The sequence below is a fragment of the Mustela erminea genome, chromosome 5 (genome assembly GCF_009829155.1).
Source record: "Mustela erminea isolate mMusErm1 chromosome 5, mMusErm1.Pri, whole genome shotgun sequence".
In the NCBI taxonomy this organism is placed as follows: Eukaryota; Metazoa; Chordata; class Mammalia; order Carnivora; family Mustelidae; genus Mustela; species Mustela erminea.
This window is the reverse complement of record NC_045618.1, coordinates 105,787,631-105,808,358: the sequence shown is the minus strand read 5'-3', so window position 1 is coordinate 105,808,358 and position 20,728 is coordinate 105,787,631. Positions and strand designations below refer to the sequence as shown.

The 20,728-nt window shown below is 40.6% G+C and overlaps 1 long non-coding RNA gene across 2 annotated transcripts in view; it reads left to right on the top strand.

Moving 5' to 3' along the window:
• The window catches only part of LOC116591436, a 71,279-nt gene that overhangs the window by 21,138 nt on the left and 29,413 nt on the right, over positions 1 to 20,728 (top strand). For both annotated transcript variants that reach the window (XR_004286002.1, XR_004286003.1), the window contains exon 2: positions 15,510 to 15,656. This is a non-coding gene — a long non-coding RNA (uncharacterized LOC116591436). The remainder of the gene's footprint in view (positions 1 to 15,509; positions 15,657 to 20,728) is intronic.

Sequence of the window (20,728 nt, the reverse complement as noted above, 5' to 3'; positions counted from 1 at the left end):
TTTCCCACACCCCCAGTCCCATGGGGAAGACTAATTTCATTTTTACGTGACTTGCATTTACAGTTTCTCTGTGCTAATGGGATATTTCTATATTTCACTCAGCCAGCTGGCTGTCACACCTGCACATGTTTTTTAGAGAACCTAGATTTGCATCCCCCTTTCCAGTTTGATCTTTGTTGGACAACAATTTTGTTGACATTGATTAGAAATCCTCCTTTAACTCTATAAGTAGAAGGGGGTGAATTGAAATATAATGAATTCAAAATTCAAGTATGATAATGTAAGAAAGATGGATAAAAACTCTGAAAAGTAATTTTTCTCATCTCTGGGTATCCATCCAGACACAAATGTCAAGTTACTATCCATGAAATTGGATGCTAACAAGCAACACAGCGTACTAGAAGAACTGGGCTGGGAATCAAGCAGACCTAAGTTCTGCTTCTGGTTCTGGCACTGATGTCCTGTAACCTTGAATTTCTTGCTTCAGTGCCCTCCAGTATAAAATGAGAACAGTGGAAACCTTTGGTTTCTAGGGTTCCCTTCATGTCTGACATTATTATGATTTTGTTACTTTGTTTTCTTACAAAGTGAAAATTCACAAAAGTGTTTTTCTTTACTTCCTATTCATTTTTTCTCTGTTTTCCCCCTCAATTACCACTTCAGAGTTTCCCTAAAGGAGGGACTATTTTGGGTCCATTACTCTTCCTTTCTCCATGGTCTCAATAGGCAACGTTAGTCTTGAGGCATGAACAGATAAGGGGAATGCCTTTTAAATGGCACTTGAGGGCTCCAGCCAAGTATTTCCTAGGTTAGCCTGCCTCTGAAATCTGAAATTCCATCCTCAGGAGTTTGTTTCCTGCAGATAAAGCACCTGCACTCTATTAATACACACATACCCTGGGAGAGGCAATGCATTAAGCTTGTTTCAGCTTAATTAGAATGTATTTATCTGGGTTTTCCCAATGATCTGGCTAACTGACCACAGTACCTTGGAGCGAGAGAGAGAGAGAGAGAGAGAGAGAGCGAAAGACAATGGGAACATTTTTATAGGACAGAAGAGTGCGTGATACATCAAAAATTGGGACAGTGCCTGGGGTGGCTGCCTGGTGGGATTCAGAGACAATGAGAAGCCAGGGAGGAAGTGGATGGGAGGTTAATGGAACACTGGAATGAGGAAAGCTGTGGGTGACTGTGAATAAGGAAGTCAGCAGATGCCAAGGCCCCCTAAGAACAAATTTGCCTCACAGTCTTCCTCAGCCAGGTTCTGTCCATGTGAATCTATATAAAACTAGTAGAGTTCCTCCTTGCTCAATGAGCACTTGAGAGGAAAGTGGCAATGGGTGTGTGTGTGGGGGGGTGGTAGGGTGAAGGGGGCAGAAATCACATTGTATTAACTTGTGACACTTTCTTGAGGCTCCTCCAGGATCTCTTTGTTTTCATTTTGCCTGAATTTCACATCTATAATTAGAGTTGAGAAGAAAATGTTCTGCACAGGGAATTTTGCTAACACCACTGCTTTTGGAGAGGAAGTTTTTTTAGAGGTGAAGAATACGGGAAAGCTGCGCCCATCCCTTTATAAAAACATGCTCTCTCCTGAGAACCCAAGAATGGTAGGTTGCTACAGTTACTTTCTGAAAGAACTCGTGTCTGGTAAGAGGAAGAAAAAAAAATCCCACTTAGATTCCCTGTCAGGGTTGCTAGGGCCCACTCTGAAGCTTCTGTCACAGCGCAGGGCTGGGGGTGCAGGCGGCCAGGAGACTCTGGGCTCCTCAGAGCTGCGCTGGCTCAGGGGAGGCTTCGTCTGTTTGACGTGTGTCTTGGTTTCATGCTGTTCTGACATTTAATAACGTGGATTTCTTCTAGAAAATGTCGGTTATTACATAGTGTCTCTTCTCTCTTTAAGAATTCACTTTCCTAATCTCACAAGCAATTCCGGATGTCACAGCGATGGAGTGGTTAAGTGGTTAAGGAAGTTTGGTGTACATCAAATCTGTGTGTTTCCTCAAGTGGGAGCTGTGAGAGGATTTTGAAAAGGTTGGATGCAAAAGTGAGGAACAGTTCTCAATATTTACAGAATTTAGAGACAAGGTCTCCTGGATGCTGTTCCCTTCTTGGTGGACTTGATCCCACCAAACTTAGATGCCATCTTAAAGCTGAAATATTCTATTTTCTCTTCATTTTGCTTTGTTTACTCTCCTTCATTAGTTCTTTTACCCTGTCCACTAGATAAAGGGAGGTCAAGGGACTAAACCAGTTGTTTGGCCAACTTGTAAGGAGAACACAGCAGATGGGGAAATAGAAGTGCATACCCATGGCCTTTACCCTCTTACGTCTTAAGACTATGTATATTTCAGCTGTTTTTCTCCTGTATGTTTGGATCTGTTGATTTTTTTTTTTCAGTCTATTTCCTCCCCATTGTTCAGCTTTATTCATTTCTATTGTTCTATCTTTCAGTTCACTGATTCTTCCTTTGTCTCTTCCATTCTGCTGTTGAATCCACTCACTGGGCATTTTATTTCAGTTACTTATATTCAGTTATTCAAGAACTGAAATAATGGAGGAGAACACAGGAACCAGAGGGAAGGATCAGCAAACTGGAAGGAAGAACAATAGAAATTTTCAGTTCTAAATTTCCTTTTGTTTCTTCTATATCTTTTCTAAGGTTTTTTTTTTTTTCCATTTGTTTTAAGGGTATTCATAATTGCTTGTTGAGACATTTTTACCATGGGTGCTTTAAAATCTTTGTTATATAATTCTAATATTACTATTGTCTTGGTGTTGGCACATTTTATTTTATTTTTTGTTTAGTTTGAGATCTTCCTGGTTCTTGATATGACAAGTGATTTTCTACTGAAACTGGACATTTTAGATTACGTTATGACACCCTGGCTTTATCTGACACCACTCTGGCAAGGAAGGGAAGGCCTTACCTCCTGCCAGATGGACATAGAGATCCAGGTCTCCCACTCAGCCTCAGCTGACACCTGAGGGAAGGGGCTGTCATTACTGCTGGATGGGAATTCCAGGGGTCCTACATGGTCTCCAATGACACTGTAGTAGGGGTGTTCTTATTACTGGTGGATGATGGTGAAAGTCCTCACTCTCTACCTTTGATGTCACAAAAGTGCCTCCTTCCTGGCCAGTGGAGGTAAGACTAGAGACTCCCCACTTGGTCTCCACTAGCTTATTGGGTGTCAGTAGAGGAGGAGAGAGAAAATTCATAACTGGAAAAGATAAAAATCTTGGTTTCCTATTTGGCCTTCTCTGATATGTGGAGAGGTATTAGGGTGCCTCATTAGATTCTGGTGTGAATGGAAATCTGTAGACCAGTTGTTGTCTAAAAGTTTTCTTAGATTATAGATTAAATGTAAAACCTAAAATTTAGAAAGTTTTTAGGGAAAAAATAGGAAAACATAGTAGCATCTAAGACTAGATAAACAGTTCTGAGCCTTGATGCACAAAGCATGATAAATCAGCCTTTATTAAATTTAAAAGCTTTAATTCTGTGATTCTGTTAAGAGAATGGAAAGACAAGCTATAGACTCGGAGAATATATTTTGAATCACACATTCACCAAACGAATAGTATCCAGAATACATTAAAAAAAAAAAAACACCCAAAGTTCAACAATGAAAAACCAAAAAATTCAATTAGAAAATGGGCAAAAGACATGAAAAGACATCTCACCAAAGAGGATATATGGATGGCAGATACACATAGGCAAAGATGTTCAAAATCATTAGCCATTAAGGAACTGCATATTAAAACCTCAATGAGATATCATTATATATCCACCAGAATAGCTAAAATAAAAAATATCAGCAATACTGAATGCTGGTGAAGCTTTGGAAAAACTGGTTCATTCATATATTGCTGGTAGAAATATAAAATGAAGTAGCTACTCTGGAAAACAGTTTGATAGTTTCCTAGAAAACTAATCATGTAACAAGCATACAACCCAGCAATGGCACTTGTGGGCATTGATCTCAGATAACTGGAAAGTTATCTTTACACTAACACCGGCGCACAAATGTTTATAGCAGCTTTATTTATAATAGCTTCAGACTGGAAACAACTCACTCTCCTTCAGTGGGTGAATGATTAAAGAAACTGGTACATCCACACCACGGAATACCATCCTGCCACATAAAGATGATGACAACAACAGAATCACTCCCAAACCCCAAACTGTGTCTGTATAATACAATCTGGATACATCTTCAGAAAATTGTGCTAATCGTGAAAATTGTGAAAAAAACCAATCTCAAAAGTTTACATACTCCATGATTCCATTTTTATAACATTTTCAAAATGGCAAAATTGCAGAGATGAGAAACAGATTAGTGATTATCGGGTCTAAGGCGGACATGGAGGCAGGAAGGAAGAAGATGTGGTTATAAAAGGACAAGAGGGGGGCACCTGGGTGGCTCAGTGGGTTAAAGCCTCTGCCTTCAGCTTGGGTCATGATCCCTGAGTCCTGGGATCGAGCCCCATATCAGGCTCTCTGCTCAGCAGGGAGCCTGCTTCCTCCTCCTCCTCTCTCTCTCTCTCTCTCTCTGCCTGCCTCTCTGCCTACTTGTGATCTGTCAAATAAATAAATAAATAAATAAAGGACAAGAGGGAGAGACACTTGGTGACAGAACTGTTCCTCATCTTGACTGTATCAGTGTTGATGTCTTGGTTGTGATATTACACTCCAGATTTGCAAGCTATTACCCTTGCGGGGAAACTGAGGAAAAAATAAGGAGATCCTTTGGTTTTATTTTTTACAACTGCATGTAAATCTATAATTGTTTCAAAATAAAAATTTTAGTTTTAAAAAAATACACCTAATAAGTCAGACAAAGAGGGCAAAGGTTTTCCAGACATATGAGAAATTCAGGAGGTGAGATTTCATGGTTCCTAACTTTGGGTCCTTCTGAACCACTAGAAGGAGCCTCTGGTTATGGCCCAGATCCTTCAAGAAGAAAGGAGTTGTACATGAGTTTTTAAAACTGCAGGCTTACACCCAAAGCAGACCTTATTCTGATCAAGTGTTAATAGCTACTACTCTTCTAGGGGCTTCATATATTACAATAGAAACTGGAGAGCTTGCAGAATGGCAAAGTGTTGAACCACAGAAAGGGTTTGCCTAGCCAGACCTTCAGTTGTGACATTGGTTGGGTGGTGCTTGGAGGGGCTGTCTCTGGGGTAGGTTACACCTGCTGCTTCTTTAAGGAAGGTCGGACTAATGCTGGGAATGCAGCCCTCATTCCCAAGTCTGGTCACTTGGTGGTGTTTCTTTTTATTCACTCACCATGTGGTTCATTTCAGCAATGCCTCTTCTCTACTCAGTAGGACAAAAGAGAGGCTAGGGGCAGCTGGGGACTAAGCAGGGTTTAACCAGTCTCTGCGGGAGGTGAGGGAAAGACTCAGCTTGAACTTATCTTTTGGAAACACAGGTAATGTCAAACGAGGCTCACTCACTTTTTTATTTTTATTTTTATTTTTAAGGACTTATTCACTTGTTTGAGGGAGAGAGAGAGCATGAGAGTGGGGCAGGGTGAGAGGCAGAGGAAGAGGGGGAGAGAGAATTTCCAGCAGACTGCCCACTGAGTGGGGAGCCTGATGTAGAGCTCCACCCCAGGACCCGGAGACCATGACTTCTTACCCCTCTCTGAAGCATCACTGTGCATTTTGCTATGTGTATAGCCCACTCTCTCGTTATATTCCCTTTTTAAAAAAGAGAAGTGATTACAGATATCTTTCCAACAGAAAGAAATCATATTCGTCATTTGTTAGGGATTTTCCCATCCCTCACTTTGGGTTTACAGGACCAGCTTGCAAAAGCGGCAGACATACATCCGTAGAGGGATTTTCCCATGTAGATTTTCTTCTTAATTTGCTTTCCAGCATCAGGATGCTTTTCCATCACTGCCTTAATCTTTGGCAAGTCGTTTCTCCCCTTATTCAATGTACGTAAGTCTCACTAGCAGCAGTTGGAAGGGCAAGACTGTGTGAATGTGGTTTTGTGACTGTGTTAACAATGGGAAAAAGAAGTTGCGCATGGTATTTGCTTATAAATTTCCTTAGTGAATGCATCAAAACTCCCGTCTAAAGAAACAATAGACATACCCTAACAGTTGGCGGCCAGAGCATCACAACCACAAACATTTATAGGTCATGTGTCCAACACTGGGAGAAGGGCCAAGGGTATAAAAAGGTTAGTGACACAGGCCCCTCCATAAGGGCTTTATGGTTTGTTAGTAAAAATGGCAGCTGGCCTGTTTTGAGTATCTGCTGTGTGACAGGCAGGGAGTTAGTATCACCAGCAAAAGCTCTCACCCATTCTGCAAGGTAGTGAGAACCATTCCCACTTTCCACATACGGACACTGACACTTGAAGAGTTTAAAGAACTTGCTCATGTTCGCAGAACTAGTGAATGGTGCCGTTCAGTTATGAACGTGATCTGCATATGCTGGGTTGTCTGTAAAGAGAAAAGAGAGAGGGAAAAAAAGTCAGTACACGGCCAATGCTCAGTCAGTACCGGGAAGTGGCCGATGATAAAGGCCATGAGGTACCTAAGGATGGAGAGATGGTTATGCTGAGGATGGCTTTCATGAATATCAATTGCACACTCTGTTTAATGTCTAAGCTAGAGGGTATTTTTGGTATTGTTTTAATTGGATGCGAGTGTTGTAATGGAAAGCCAACTCAAGCATGTCTATATGCTTTCCAATGTGACAGAAATTATCCTGTTGACAAAACGCGAATAAATACTATCCTTCCATTTATATTAAAGGGAAAAAGTTCTTTCAAACTTGACTCAGAACTTTCCACTGAAAAGAAGTGTTTTGTTTTGTTTTTTTTTTTAAAGAAGTGTTTCTTTATTCTGTTTTACTCCAGGACACCCTTGCCTATCTTCTTCCTTCCTTCTCATTTTCTAGGAGAATCTGTTCTTGCCAAATCTTGGTCTTGGAAGTCAACCAGTCCTCCAAGATGTAGAAAACACAGAATGAGGACTAAAATAAACTACTAACAAAGAGTCATTATTCAAAGAAATTCAAAGAAACTCTTCATTCTTTGGGACTCTACATAGGCTCCATGGGAGAATGTATGAAAAACAAACAAACAAACAAACCAACAAACCCACCTGAGATCTGTGTTAGATGCCGGAAGTTACTAACAGAGGATTATTCAAACAACCCACTTCCTTCCAGCTCTCTAACAAGACTTTTTTTTTTAAATTTTTTATTTTTTATAAACATATATTTTTATCCCCAGGGGTACAGGTCTGTGAATCGCCAGGTTTACACACTTCACAGCACTCACCAAAGCACATACCCTCCCCAATGTCCATAACCCTACCCCTCTTCTCCCAACCCCCCTCCCCCCCAGCAACCCTCAGTTTGTTTTGTGAGATTAAGAGTCACTTATGGTTTGTCTCGCTCCCAATCCCATCTTGTTTCATTGATTCTTCTCCTACCCACTTAAGCCCCCATGTTGCATCACCACTTCCTCATATCAGGGAGATCATATGATAGTTGCCTTTCTCTGCTTGACTTATTTCGCTAAGCATGATACGCTCTAGTTCCATCCATGTTGTCGCAAATGGCAAGATTTCATTTCTTTTGATGGCTGCATAGTATTCCATTGTGTATATATACCACATCTTCTTTATCCATTCATCTGTTGATGGACATCTAGGTTCTTTCCAAAGTTTGGCTATTGTGGACATTGCTGCTATAAACATTCGGGTGCACGTGCCCCTTTGGATCACTACGTTTGTATCTTTAGGGTAAATACCCAGTAGTGCAATTGCTGGGTCATAGGGCAGTTCTATTTTCAACATTTTGAGGAACCTTCATGCTCTTTTCCAGAGCGGTTGCACCAGCTTGCATTCCCACCAACAGTGTAGGAGGGTTCCCCTTTCTCCACATCCTCGCCAGCATCTGTCATTTCCTGACTCGTTAATTTTAGCCATTCTGACTAGTGTGAGGTGATATCTCATTGTGGTTTTGATTTGTATTTCCCTGATGCCGAGTGATATGGAGCACTTTTTCATGTGTCTGTTGGCCATCTGGATGTCTTCTTTGCAGAAATGTCTGTTCATGTCCTCTGCCCATTTCTTGATTGGATTATTTGTTCTTTGGGTGTTGAGTTTGCTAAGTTCTTTATAGATTTTGGACACTAGTCCTTTATCTGATATGTCGTTTGCAAATATCTTCTCCCATTCTGTCAGTTGTCTTTTGATTTTGTTAACTGTTTCCTTTGCTGTGCAAAAGCTTTTGATCTTGACGAAATCACAATAGTTCATTTTTGCCCTTGCTTCCCTTGCCTTTGGTTATGTTCCTAGGAAGATGTTGCTGCGGCTGAGGTCAAAGAGGTTGCTGCCTGTGTTCTCCTCAAGGATTTTGATGGATTCCTTTCGCACATTGAGGTCCTTCATCCATTTTGAGTCTATTTTCGTGTGTGGTGTAAGGAAATGGTCCAATTTCATTTTTCTGCATGTGGCTGTCCAATTTTTCCAGCACCATTTATTGAAGAGGCTGTCTTTTTTCCATTGGACATTCTTTCCTGCTTTGTCGAAGATTAGTTGACCATAGAGTTGAGGGTCTATTTCTGGGCTCTCTATTCTGTTCCATTGATCTATGTGTCTGTTTTTGTGCCAGTACCATGCTGTCTTGATGATGACAGCTTTGTAATAGAGCTTGAAGTCCAGAATTGTGATGCCACCAACTTTGGCTTTCTTTTTCAATATCCCTTTGGCTATTCGAGGTCTTTTCTGGTTCCATATAAATTTTAGAATTATTTGTTCGATATCTTTGAAAAAGATGGATGGTACTTTTTTTTTTTTTTTTTTAAAACAAGGCTTTTATATACTGATTTGAGAGAGAGAGAGAGGGAGTGAGAGATCTTGAGCAGGGGGAAAGGTAGAGGGAGAAGCAGACTTCCCCTTGAGCAAGGAGCCTGATGCAGGGCTCAGTCCCAGGACCCCGGAATCATGACCTGAGATGAAGGCAGGCGCTTCACCAACTGAGCCACCCAGGTGCCTCTCTAACAAGGCTTGAATCACAAGTTCAAGCCCTTTCCTCTTCTTCATCTGAAGAGGAAAGGTCCTTTCTTGCCTCCACAGAAGCTAAGTCGATTCACAAAATGAAGGGATGGGGAGCAGGGGAGAGGGGAGGGAAGATAAAAGCATCCAAACTGAGACTTTGGAAGGGATAGAGAAAGGGAATGCAGTGCTTGGGTGGAACCAGATATTTGAATCTCCTGTACAGATTTCAAGTGAGTTGAGACAGGTGTTTGAGCAATTTTGTGGTTACTCTAGAGTGGATATTGGTGGATAATTTCTGCATTTTCAGTAGGCAGAGCCACTTCTGCCCTGCCAAGCTCAGCACATTCCAGGATTTAGAGACTGGCAGGGTTGAGTTTACCTGGCTGGCTGGCTGGTGGGAGGGTGTGGGTGAGCAAAGTAAATAAACTCAAGAACAGTCAATGTGCAAGGGTCACCTTTGTCATCTTCAGAGGACAAAAATAGTTGAATTTTGGCAATTCTGTATGACTCAATGTCATACATTCTCTTAATTTAAAATCCATTTCTGCAATGTTTTAAAAGGATTTTGAAATTAAGTATGTTGGAAAGCGTGGAGTTTGGTGTCAAAAGACAACTTAATTCTAGAGCTTTTTTTTTTTTTTTTTTTTTAAATTAGATGTATGATCTTGGGCAAGTTAGCTCAACTCCTCAGGGCCCCAGGTTTCTCATCTGAAAAACTGATATACCAACACCTACATACCATATAGGGACAAAGTAAGAGAGCATAAGACATATAGCTTTTAGCTCCATTGTAGGCACTCAAATGTTAATTCTTCCACTGAACCCACTTCACTGAGATCTCCAGCTTTTATTTGCTTGAGATGTTGGACAATGTAATTCATCTCTCTGGATATTCATTGACCCCAGCATTCAGAATCAGTTGTGTTAAGGGAAAGAAGGACATGGTAGCTCATCAAGACTGATGCCACATTTTACAAATGTGGAAATCAAATCTCAAAGACATTTCTTTAGGCCACAAAACTAGCCAGTATCAAGATCCCTGCTGCCCAGGTCCAAGTGGCCAGTACCAGACACTTGACTTAGTTTCCCAGAATAGTTGGTCTGGCCTTACATTTCAGTATTGTTTCATCCATCCAGCAGGAACCCAGGGCAGGGAGAAGAGGGAGAAAGAGAAACCTGAATGTGCTCCAAGGTCAGCTTTTCTTTCCAACACAGATAGTGCAGACTCTTGTGTACAACGAGTGCTCCTTTACCCCAGGAGACCCAGAGCCCCTCTAAGGCTTAGCAGGAATAGGAGATTAATAGGAGTTAATCTCACCATCAATTATCATTAGTTGCCTGGGTTACTGTGTTGGGAAGGATTCTGTGACAATTTCCAGGTTCAACAAGGCAGAGTTCTCTAATTGATGGATGATACCTGCCTGGGGTGTGGAAGTGTGGAAGCAGAAAGTAGTAACATGAATTCCTGGGCCTTGGTTCAGGTGGATTTGGCTGAATCACAACCTCATGGGTGTAGCTCAGGCATCTGCAGTTCTAATAAGCTCCCTGGGTAAATGAAGTTTGAGAACTGCTGACCTGGAAGACAAAATAAAAATCCCTTCACACATGCTGTAAGTCCCCTGGGTCCCGGCAGGGAGGGTTCCATTCTGCAGTGGGACCAGTTAACTAGACACACGTGATGCAAGGAAACCATCTCATATAGCAGTAGGGCCTATGTGATGCCAATTCGGCAGCGCCCTCCTCAGTTAGTCACCCGCGTAGCTGGAGTTTTCCTGAGGCTGACACCACACCCAAAGGCACTGGGTCAAAACAGCAGTGTGTGTGTTTTTTTTTTTCAAACTGGTTGTTATAGTTGAATTGTGTCACTCCCAAAATTCATATGTAGATGTCTTAACCCCCAAAGCTCCAGAGTGTGATCTTATTTGCAAAACAGGGTTGTTGCAGATGTGATTAGTTAAGATAAGTTCATACTGGAGTAGGATGGGCCCCTGATCCAAGATGACTGCTGTCTTTGTTAAAAGGGGAAATGTGACACAGAGATAGAAATGTGCAGAGGGAGGATGAAGTGAAGGGACACAGGAAGAAGATGGCCATCTGGAAGCCAAGGAGAGAGGCCGGAGACACAGCCTTCACTGGTAGCTCTCAGAAGAAACTAACTCTGCCCACACTTTGAGTTCAGACTTCTTACTTTCTAACAGTTTCAGAACTGTGAGACAATACTCTGTTGTTTCGGCCACCTGTTCTCTGTTATGGCGGCCCTAGCAAACGAATACACCGACTGGTCTAAGAACCTCAGGGACAATGATCACCCCAACTTTAGGGATGGGAAGGTTTTAGGTAACTGTCCAATGCCATACAGCTACCATGTGGAAGGAAGAGGATAAAACCAGGGGTAGCCTTCTCTGATCCTGGGGTTGTCTGAAATAATTTGCTCTCAGGGAATGGCTTCCAGCTTCTTGATACTGCACTTGCCTTGCTGTTTTCTGCCTCCCTGTCCCCCTGTGTGGGATGCTATGCTGACCTGGGCTCCAATGGCCAATAGCCAGCCCAGCTCTGGGTTTTGTTTCATTTCTGTGCTGTCACTGCCATGGGTTTTAATGAACTGACCTCTGCCTGAGCTTCCGCCATGTTGATGTATGTCTGATTCAACAAGATGAGTAATCTTCTGAAACAAACATAGTAGTTGAAGACTTGAATAAAGTACAGAGTTATTATGAAGATGGTCTGTGCCTAAAATATGATAACCAAAAATGAAATCACTTTTAGTTTTTCCTTCTTTAAGTTGGGAGGTTTACCTCTGTGATATCATTTATATTGCTTTGTCATCTATTCCTTTGCTGTAAAAATATTTCCAGAGTCTGAAAGTACTTTTTTTTTTGGTTTTCTTCACAGTCTTCTTGATACTGATGAGATTCTTTGAAGGCTCAAGCAGCTTTGACTAGAAGGTATCCCATAAGGGGTTAATAGCCCTGATTATAATACTTTGAAACTACATTTATTTCTATCGACTCAGGAACTGTACAGTTCTTAGGGGACCTAAGGGTCAAGGCTGCTCCTTGGGGAGGGGAAATGGTGACTAGATTAATCGAACGGAGTTTTCCAAAGGCTTCCTATCTTATGAGAAATAATTGGTTGGTTTTTCTTATATGTGTTTCATTAATATTTGATATCTGATCCAAGAAATGTAAAATCAGAATTTATAACCAAAGGCAAATATAGAGCGAGCTTGTTGGTAGTGATTAAATTGAGCTAGCATGCTTAAATAAATGAAACTGGATTTTTGAAAACATACACTTCATGCAGTAAGGAATATGTTTTTAATCAAGAGATAAGGAAACAATGTACAAGCATGATGTCTCTATCACAGATTTTATACGGCAGTTCCAATAGGGAGGTTCACCTCCCAAGGTTGTAAGTGAACAGGAGAAGAGGTAAGGCTTGTGAAAGTGATCTGGAAGTTGATGGAGTAGTTTGTAGAAAATCATCTGTAAGAATGATCAAAGAATAACCATTTCCAAAAGAAACACTATTTTCTTACTGGGCCCTTTTGTCCATGAAAGCCTTTGTCAAAATTGTGCCCTTCCTCAGAGTGAGTTGTCAGTGCCCTCCAGTCCTCTCCTCAGCCTTCCACGTCCTACAGGGGGCTGTGGCATCTTCCCCTGGGAAGACACCCAGGCAGACACTTCGCTCTGCCTGGCATTGTAGTTATTTGGGAATGTCCTCTATCTACTCTTCCTTCATACTCCCACCCCCAGGTACTAGAATCAAAAAGTCCTCCATCCAGTGACCTTAGTTACTGGCCCACCTGGAGGAGGTAAGTCCCCCTGTCCTCTGGATAGCCTGCAGAAGGATCTAGCTTTCTCTTCCCTGCTTCTGGACCCTTCCCTGCCTGCAGAAGTGAAGTAGGTTGGGCAACCAGGGAAACTGAGAGTAGAACTGAAGTCTTTAGTTTCCTGAAGACGTTGAACTTATTTCATGTTTACGCTGATGTGTGTTAACTGTGTGTTCAAACTTTTTCTCAACTATTGTTTCCTTCTCAATGTTATGAATTAGAAAACTTCCAAATGCTTTCTTCCTGACAGAGTATCAGTAGTAGGTGCTTGTCCTTAATTCCATAGTTTAGTTCTGCACCCCCCCCCCCCAATGAGCTAGGGTAAAACGAACTGCTATCATAAATAAACCTCAAACTTCCAGTGGCTTGAGAAGTATATTTCTCCATCACCTAACACTATGATGTGTAGAATTCTGCTCAGTGGGGGGCTTTCTTCCTTACAGTAATTCACAAACCCAGCTTCCTTCTATCTTGTGGATCTTCTGTCTTCTGCTTCCAAGTAATGGAACATCCTGACAATGGCACCTGTCATCCTACTCATATTCCAGTGGTGAAACCTAGTCATAAGTTCACACCTAGATGCAGAGGATACTGGGAAAGAAATCTGTTTGGACAGTCATTGGCCAGCAACAATTTCCCACTACAGAATGAGCATAAGCTTGGGGAGGTTAACTAGTAGTCTCTGTCACATGGGGCTCACTTTGTGTGGAGTAGAACAATGTGCTAACATACTTAATCTCCCACTCCTCATCTCATTCCAGTCCAGCAAGCAGAATTTTCGAAGTTGTCCTTGAGTTGTGCTGGACCCCAGTATTTTTTATCCCCACCATAAGAGCCCAGCCAAGCCTCTGCAGCTTTGGCAAGGCATGGCCTGGGCCTTCATAGAAGGGTCAGCAGCAGGCTGTGGGTCTGGGTCCCCTCATAGTCTGCAGCTCCACCACCTTCCCTTACTCACCAATGTAACTCTAGATAATTATAATTTTGGAAAAGGATATGCTTATTTCTTCCCCTGATGGCTTTGTTAACATAACATTTTTTTAAAAGATTTTGTTTATTTATTTGACAGAGAGAGAGAACACAAGTAGGCAGAGAGGCAGGCAGAGGAGGGAGTGGGGGGGAAGCAGGCCCACTGCTGAGCAGAGAGCCAGATGCAGGGCTCGATCCCAGGACCCTAAGATCATGACCTGAGCCAGAGGCAGAGGCTTAACCCACTGAGTCACCCAGGTGCCCCTAAATGTATTTTCAATAGACCATGTCCTGGGCCTGCTTTTTTCTCTTTCAGTACCTAGGATTGTTGCCATCATAGTCCCAACTCAGGGCCTTGCTCATATAAGCTATCATAAATATGTGTTGAATAAATAGAAGAACAGACATTAATGGATTAACAAATGTTCAAGGGATGTTGTATATCAGGGGCTGAAACATTTTATATATCAACTAACCCATGCATCTAAATAATAAGGATAAGGCTTAATAGTGCTAATGGAAGATGGGGACCATTCAACATAGGGAGCCACTCTGACCCATGATTTTTGATGTCGGTGTTCATGAAGTAATGTTTCTGATGGGTCTTTTCATTATTCACCAAGAAGACAACTTATGTGAAGAGTTACTTAGAACTATACCTAAGTATATGGGTTTCCCAAATGGGGCTGGGCGCCCATGACTCACTCTACAAGAGTCATAGTTAATCTGCCCCTGAGCACCATGCCATCCAGGCCCCTGTAACAGGGCTGACCCATAAGAGTCCCCACTATCTCTCACCACGGAAGCAGGAGGGACAGAGACTGTGGTTGTCAGCTTGGGCGCTACTGGGCTGGATTGGAAGGGAGGGAGATACGAAGTGGCCATATCCTTATAGGGAAGGCAAGTGGATACTGGATAGATGTTTTAATGCCTACCGAGAATTCAGTCAACAAAATTTATGACCAGAAAAAGAAATGGGTAAGAAAAAAATACAAAAGTATTCATGAGAAGAAAACAATATCTTGAGAAGCAATCCTATTATCCTGAAGATTGGCCTAAATGAAACTTTATTGTATTCGAAGAGTCCTCAGGTCTTAGTGAAATAGAGCTGCTTTTCATTTCCTGTCAGCCTTGAAGGCATCTGGGAGGTGATTTGTAGTCAAGTCCCAAGGGAGATTGCATGCAGTTAGAAGGGAGTCTTTCTGGGGATTCGGCAAGGGGGTGGGGTCTCTTTTAGCTGTGCTCTTCTGCCTCTTGTGATTCCTGGCAAATGAGGTGTGTGAAGGCGGCACAAGTGGGCAGGCAGAGGAGAAGGTTGGCTGGTAGCGATTGTTTTAGGGATCGACCAAGGGAAATTGAAAATATTTACTAGTAGATGTCCATCTATCACCTGGGACCACGGAGTTATGCTACGGGATACACCTAAGCGTGGGCAATGGCTCCTTTCTTTCATTTCCTGGAAGTAGTTTTCTAGGCAGCTGTGAGGTTATCATTAGGGACTTTCATCTCCCCTTCTATTTGTTTAAGTTTCCTTTAACACTTTAACCAAAAGTACCACCATTAAAAATTAATTTCTCTGCACTCAGTTCTAAGATGCCAATACTACTGAAAAGGGTCACAAATAAAGCCAACAGACACTAAAATGAGCCTGGCTTATTTGATGCTTTTTCTAGATAGAAGGAGTTCCTGAAGAATGTGGGGAATTGGAAAGTAGAGGGAAAATTGAGGAGACACGGTGGCTTCTGGATTGGAACCATATAGTAGCTGAAAGCCTTTAATATATACCTCAAATCTGTGGAAATGCGTGCATAATTACTTGGGTAAGTATAATGTTTTGTTCATCTGACATATTTTACCCTACGATAAAATGATTCTTTCCAAGTGCAGGGAATTTTCACCATAACACAATTTGACAAAAACTTATTTAAGGGGTGCCTGGGTGGCTCAGTGGGTTAAAGCCTCTGCCTTCAGCTCAGGTCATGATCCCAGGGTCCTGGGATCGAGCCCCACATCGGGCTCTCTACTCAGCAGGGAGCCTGCTTCCCCCTCTCTCTCTGCCTGCCTCTCTACCTACTTGTGATTTCTGTCTGTCAAATAATAAATAAAATCTTTAAAAAAATCATTTAAATTATGAATATGCTTATAGCTGAGTTTGCTTGAAGGTTAAGTTAATCATACACATCAAATGTAAAATACATGCATGCAAATTGGTACAACCTTTTGGGAAGGCAATATCTATTTAAAATTTGAATGTACATACTCTTTGATCTGGCAATCTTACTTCTGGGAATTTTTCCACAGAAATGCTCCTCACAATTATGCAATGATATTATATAGGATGTTTCCTAAAGCATTGTTTATAGCAGTGAGTAATGAGAAATAATTCAAACATCCTTTCTTAGGGGATTGATTAAATAAGTCATGCAAGAGTCACAAAGCAGAATATCAAGAAACTTAAAAAAGAATGAGGCATTCCTGTTACTAACACAGAAAGGTATCAAAGCTCTGTTTTTCTGTGAAAAAGCAATTACAGTAGAATAATAAATAAATAAAATCTTTTAAAAAATTACAGTAGAATACACACAGGGCAATCTTGTATCTTTACATGGTGTTAGAGTGGCAGAAAAGGCACAAAGACTTATACCAAATTATAAATGCAAGCCGTCTTTAGGGGATGGGGGACTTATAGTTTCTGTTTTTATCATTTCTGTACTCCTTGAGTTTTCAGAAACATGTATTACTTTTACTATATATATTTTTTATTTTATTTTTTTATTTTTATTTTTTTTTTCCCTATACCCTGTTGAGGTGTGGGCCTCATTTTGGTCACAAGCTCTCATCACCAGGGGAATGTTCTTATGTCTCATGCCTGTGGTGGTGGTGGTGTGTCCCTCTTGGTTTCTCAGTCCTTTTGCTGATCTGTCCTCATGCTGGGTGGCAGGCTCTGAGTACCAGGTCTGCTCCTTCTTACAGACTCGCTGTCAGTGCCTCAGTCTTTGGGGATTTGATGCCTTTACTTCAATCCTTTTACACTTGCTTTCCTTCCTCACACACCCTTTCCCTGTTCCTCCGTTTTCACTGTGCTCCTTCCCCCGCCTCTAGTTTCCATGCTCTTTATGCTCTGCCCTCCACTCTTTTTTGCATGTTGACTTTCTTTCTTTCTGAAGATTAAATCTTCTGGGAGATACCTTTCCTCACTGCTGCCGTTTAGGGCCCCCCACTCTGAACAGGGTAGTAAATGCTCCATCACCTGCTGTTGCTCAAAATCTGAGCTCACTCTCTTTTAGCTAGCTGTTGGCATTCATACAACCAGCTAAGGATACTCTGAGATTCAGTGGTTTTGTGATAATTTTGTGACTTTCTTTGGATGGCCAGAGAGGCAAATGAAACACGGTCATAGGCAGAAAGTAATCTGCTAATTGCCATAGAAATAGCAAGAGGACTGAGGGGACAGGACTTCAACATGGCCGCCAGGAAGATTCTTACTTCCTGGTATCCAGACCCTCTGTAGTGCCCTTACATGGAGTCATAGTTGACTTGTGTGACCAGCAGAATACTGTGGAAGTCACAGTGTATGTATGACTTCTGAGGCTACTTGGTTTCATGGATTGCTATTTCTGGGTAAAGACAGTCATCATGCTGTGAGGACATTCAGGCAGCCCAGTGGAAAGGCCCATGTGTAGGGGAGTGGAGGCCTTTCACCAAAAGCCAACACTAACTTGACAACCATCTGAGTAAGATGACTCGGAAGTAGATTCTCCAACTCCACTTATGGATTCCGATGGCTGAAGTCCCAGCAGACATCTAGCCTCACGAGACACCTGAGCCAGAATCCTCCAGCCAAGGTACTGCCAAGTTCTTGACCAACATGGATGAATTTATGAGAAAACGCATGATTCTTGTTATAAACACTGAATTTTGGGGTTATTTGTCCCACAGTATTAGATGAATAATTTAAGAACCATGTCTCAAAGACATGAAATAGCCCTTCTCTCCATGGTCTTTTTCTATTTACTTTTTGTAAAGTTAAGTCTGTAGAGAGGAGTAACTCTCTCCTAGAGAGAGAATATGCCTACTAGAGCATAGGCTTTGGCAATAGACCTGGTTTGGATCCCAGCACCATTAAATCCTAGTTTTGTGACCTTGGAATAAGTTGTTTAACTTCTCTGAGCCTTATTTTTCATATTTTTTAAATGGGGGAATCCTGAAACCATAAAACTCCTAGAAGAAAATATAGAGGGTAAGCTCCTTGACATTAGTCTTGGCAATGATTTTTTGGATTTGACACCAAAATTGAAGGGAACAAAAGCAAAAATAAGTGGGACTACATAAAATTAAAAAGCTTCTGCACAGCAACTCCATTAACAAAATGAAAAGGCAACTTAAGGAATGTGAGCAAATATTTGCAAATCATAAATTTGATAAGAGGTTAGTAACTAAAATATACAAAGAATTCATAAAACTCAATAACAAAATCCCAAACAACCTAATTAGAAATGGACATTTCTAATTCATGTATAGACATTTCCCCAAAGAAGACATACAGATGGCCAGCAGATACATGGAAAGGTGCTCAGCATCACTTAGTCATCAAGAAAAATGCAAATTAAAACCACAATGAGATATCACCTCACACCTGTTAAAATGTCTGTTGTCAAAAAGACCCAGAAGTAACAAGCATTGGTGAGGAGAATGTGGAAAAAAGAGAACCCTTGTGCACTCTTGGTGGGAATGTAAATTGGGACAGCCACTATGGACAACAGTATGGAAGCTCCTTAAAAATTTAAAAATAGGAAAACTCCCATATGTCCTAAGAATTCCACTTGGATATCCTTGAATATATATCCAGAGGAAACAAAATCACTGTCTCAAAGAAATATCCACACTCCCATGTTCATTGTTCATTGGAGAATTAGTTACAGTAGCCAAGACATGGAAATGATCTAAGTATCCATTGACACATAATGGTTAAAGAAAATGTGACATATAATGGAGTATTACTCAGCCATAAAGAAGAAGGAAGGACATTTTGGGCATTATGCTAAGTGAAATAAATCAAACAGACAAATACTACATGATCTGACTTTTATGGGGAATCTAAAAAAACCCGCAAACTCATAGACATAGAGAGCAGATATGTAGAGAGCAGATATGTAGGCAGGGGTTGGGGGTTGAGGGAAGTGAGTGAAGGTGGTCAAAATGTACCAACTTCCAGATATAAGATAAATAAGTTCTGGGGATGTAATGTATAGCATGGTGATTATAATTAGAAATACTGTATTGTATATCTGAAAGTTGCTATAAGAATAGATCTTAAAAGTTTTTATCACAAGAAAAAAATTTTTAACTATGTGAAATGATGGATGTTAACTAGACTTATTGTGATTATCATTTCACCTACATTCATATATTAAGTCATTATGTTGCACACCTTAAACTAATCTAGCATTATATATCAATTATATCTCAGTAAAATTTGAACAAAATGAAGTGGGGGGAAATGATGGTACCCACTAAGCAGAGCTAAATTAAAGATGATGTGTGTAAACAAAAATTATTCCAGATCATGACACAGAGTAAATGTTTAGTAAATGTTATATTAAAAAAGACAAAAAGATCCAATAGCAAAGGCAGAAAACTCTCCTCAGTGTTTTTTTAATTAATTATTTTCTGCTCAGATGTATATAAAGTCAACAACAATTTGAATTCAGTTAAACTTGGCCCTGCTTTTAAATTCATTCTTCATTCAGTGTCTTGCTTTTGTGTGAATGAAAATATCCTAACTTTATAATGGAACACAGGAGTCCATGAGAATGCATTGACCAGTGCATTAAATCAAGAGAAATTTGAGAATGGTGCCTGCCTTCTCTAATGGATATAGCAACAATGTTCAGATTTTCATTATGAAAATGGGCCCTTTCTCAGTAGACTTAACATTTTCTCTGATTTAGAGCATGAGAGACACGGCTGCCATTGTTTCTCCAATTACTGTAAATGTGCATTAGTGAAACTTTACCACCAACGGATACACCTTCCAGAGAGGCTGTATGGTTTTACGATAGAATAAATAATTCAGAGTGTGTTTAGACCCAAACTCCAGGCTTAAATTGTTAATGAATTTATCAGTATGACAGACTGATGCAGAGTTGCATCAGAATATAGAACTACTAAATATTTATAGTGATTCTTTATTCAGTTACTGAGTGATTCGCTCTCCCAAGCTAATAACTTGAGCTGTAGAGGCAGCACATTTTTTTCTTTGCAAGAATATTCTTCAATCTCCCAACCAGTTAATTAAGTTGTTTAGGAATAGAACTTGTAAAATTCATGTTTAATGTCAGAATGAAAAGATTTATTGAAATTGATGATAGCTTAGGAAAATCTGTCACTGGGTCAAAAGAAGGATTGTGAGAATTAGTTTTAAACAACCCATTAGAAGAGATCTCCAACGTTACTAAAAAGAATTAATTTTATTCAGAGTAAATGATTTAAAGTTTTTACATAATTATTTTTCTTGTCAGGGATTTCCTGTAACTGCACTTGAGACTGTTGTGTATAAACCTTGTCTTAGGAGAGTAGACTAATAGTTACAGCAGACATTAATTAAATTACATTGGGTTTTCATAATGTGCAGGTTTTTAATGCTTTTTCTGAGACAAAATTGACCTAAGAGGGAACTTTGGCAGACAAGTTCATCCTCCACCCACATCCACTTTGTATTAGTCAGGGTTCAAGGAGAGAAATAGAACCACTAGAAGTTATATATCTATATAGATCTCTCTCTATGTATATAGAGAAATCTCTCTCTCTATATATATATATAGATCTCTCTCTCTCTCCATATATATATATATATATCCATGATTTGTGTGTATATATGATTTTTAAAATA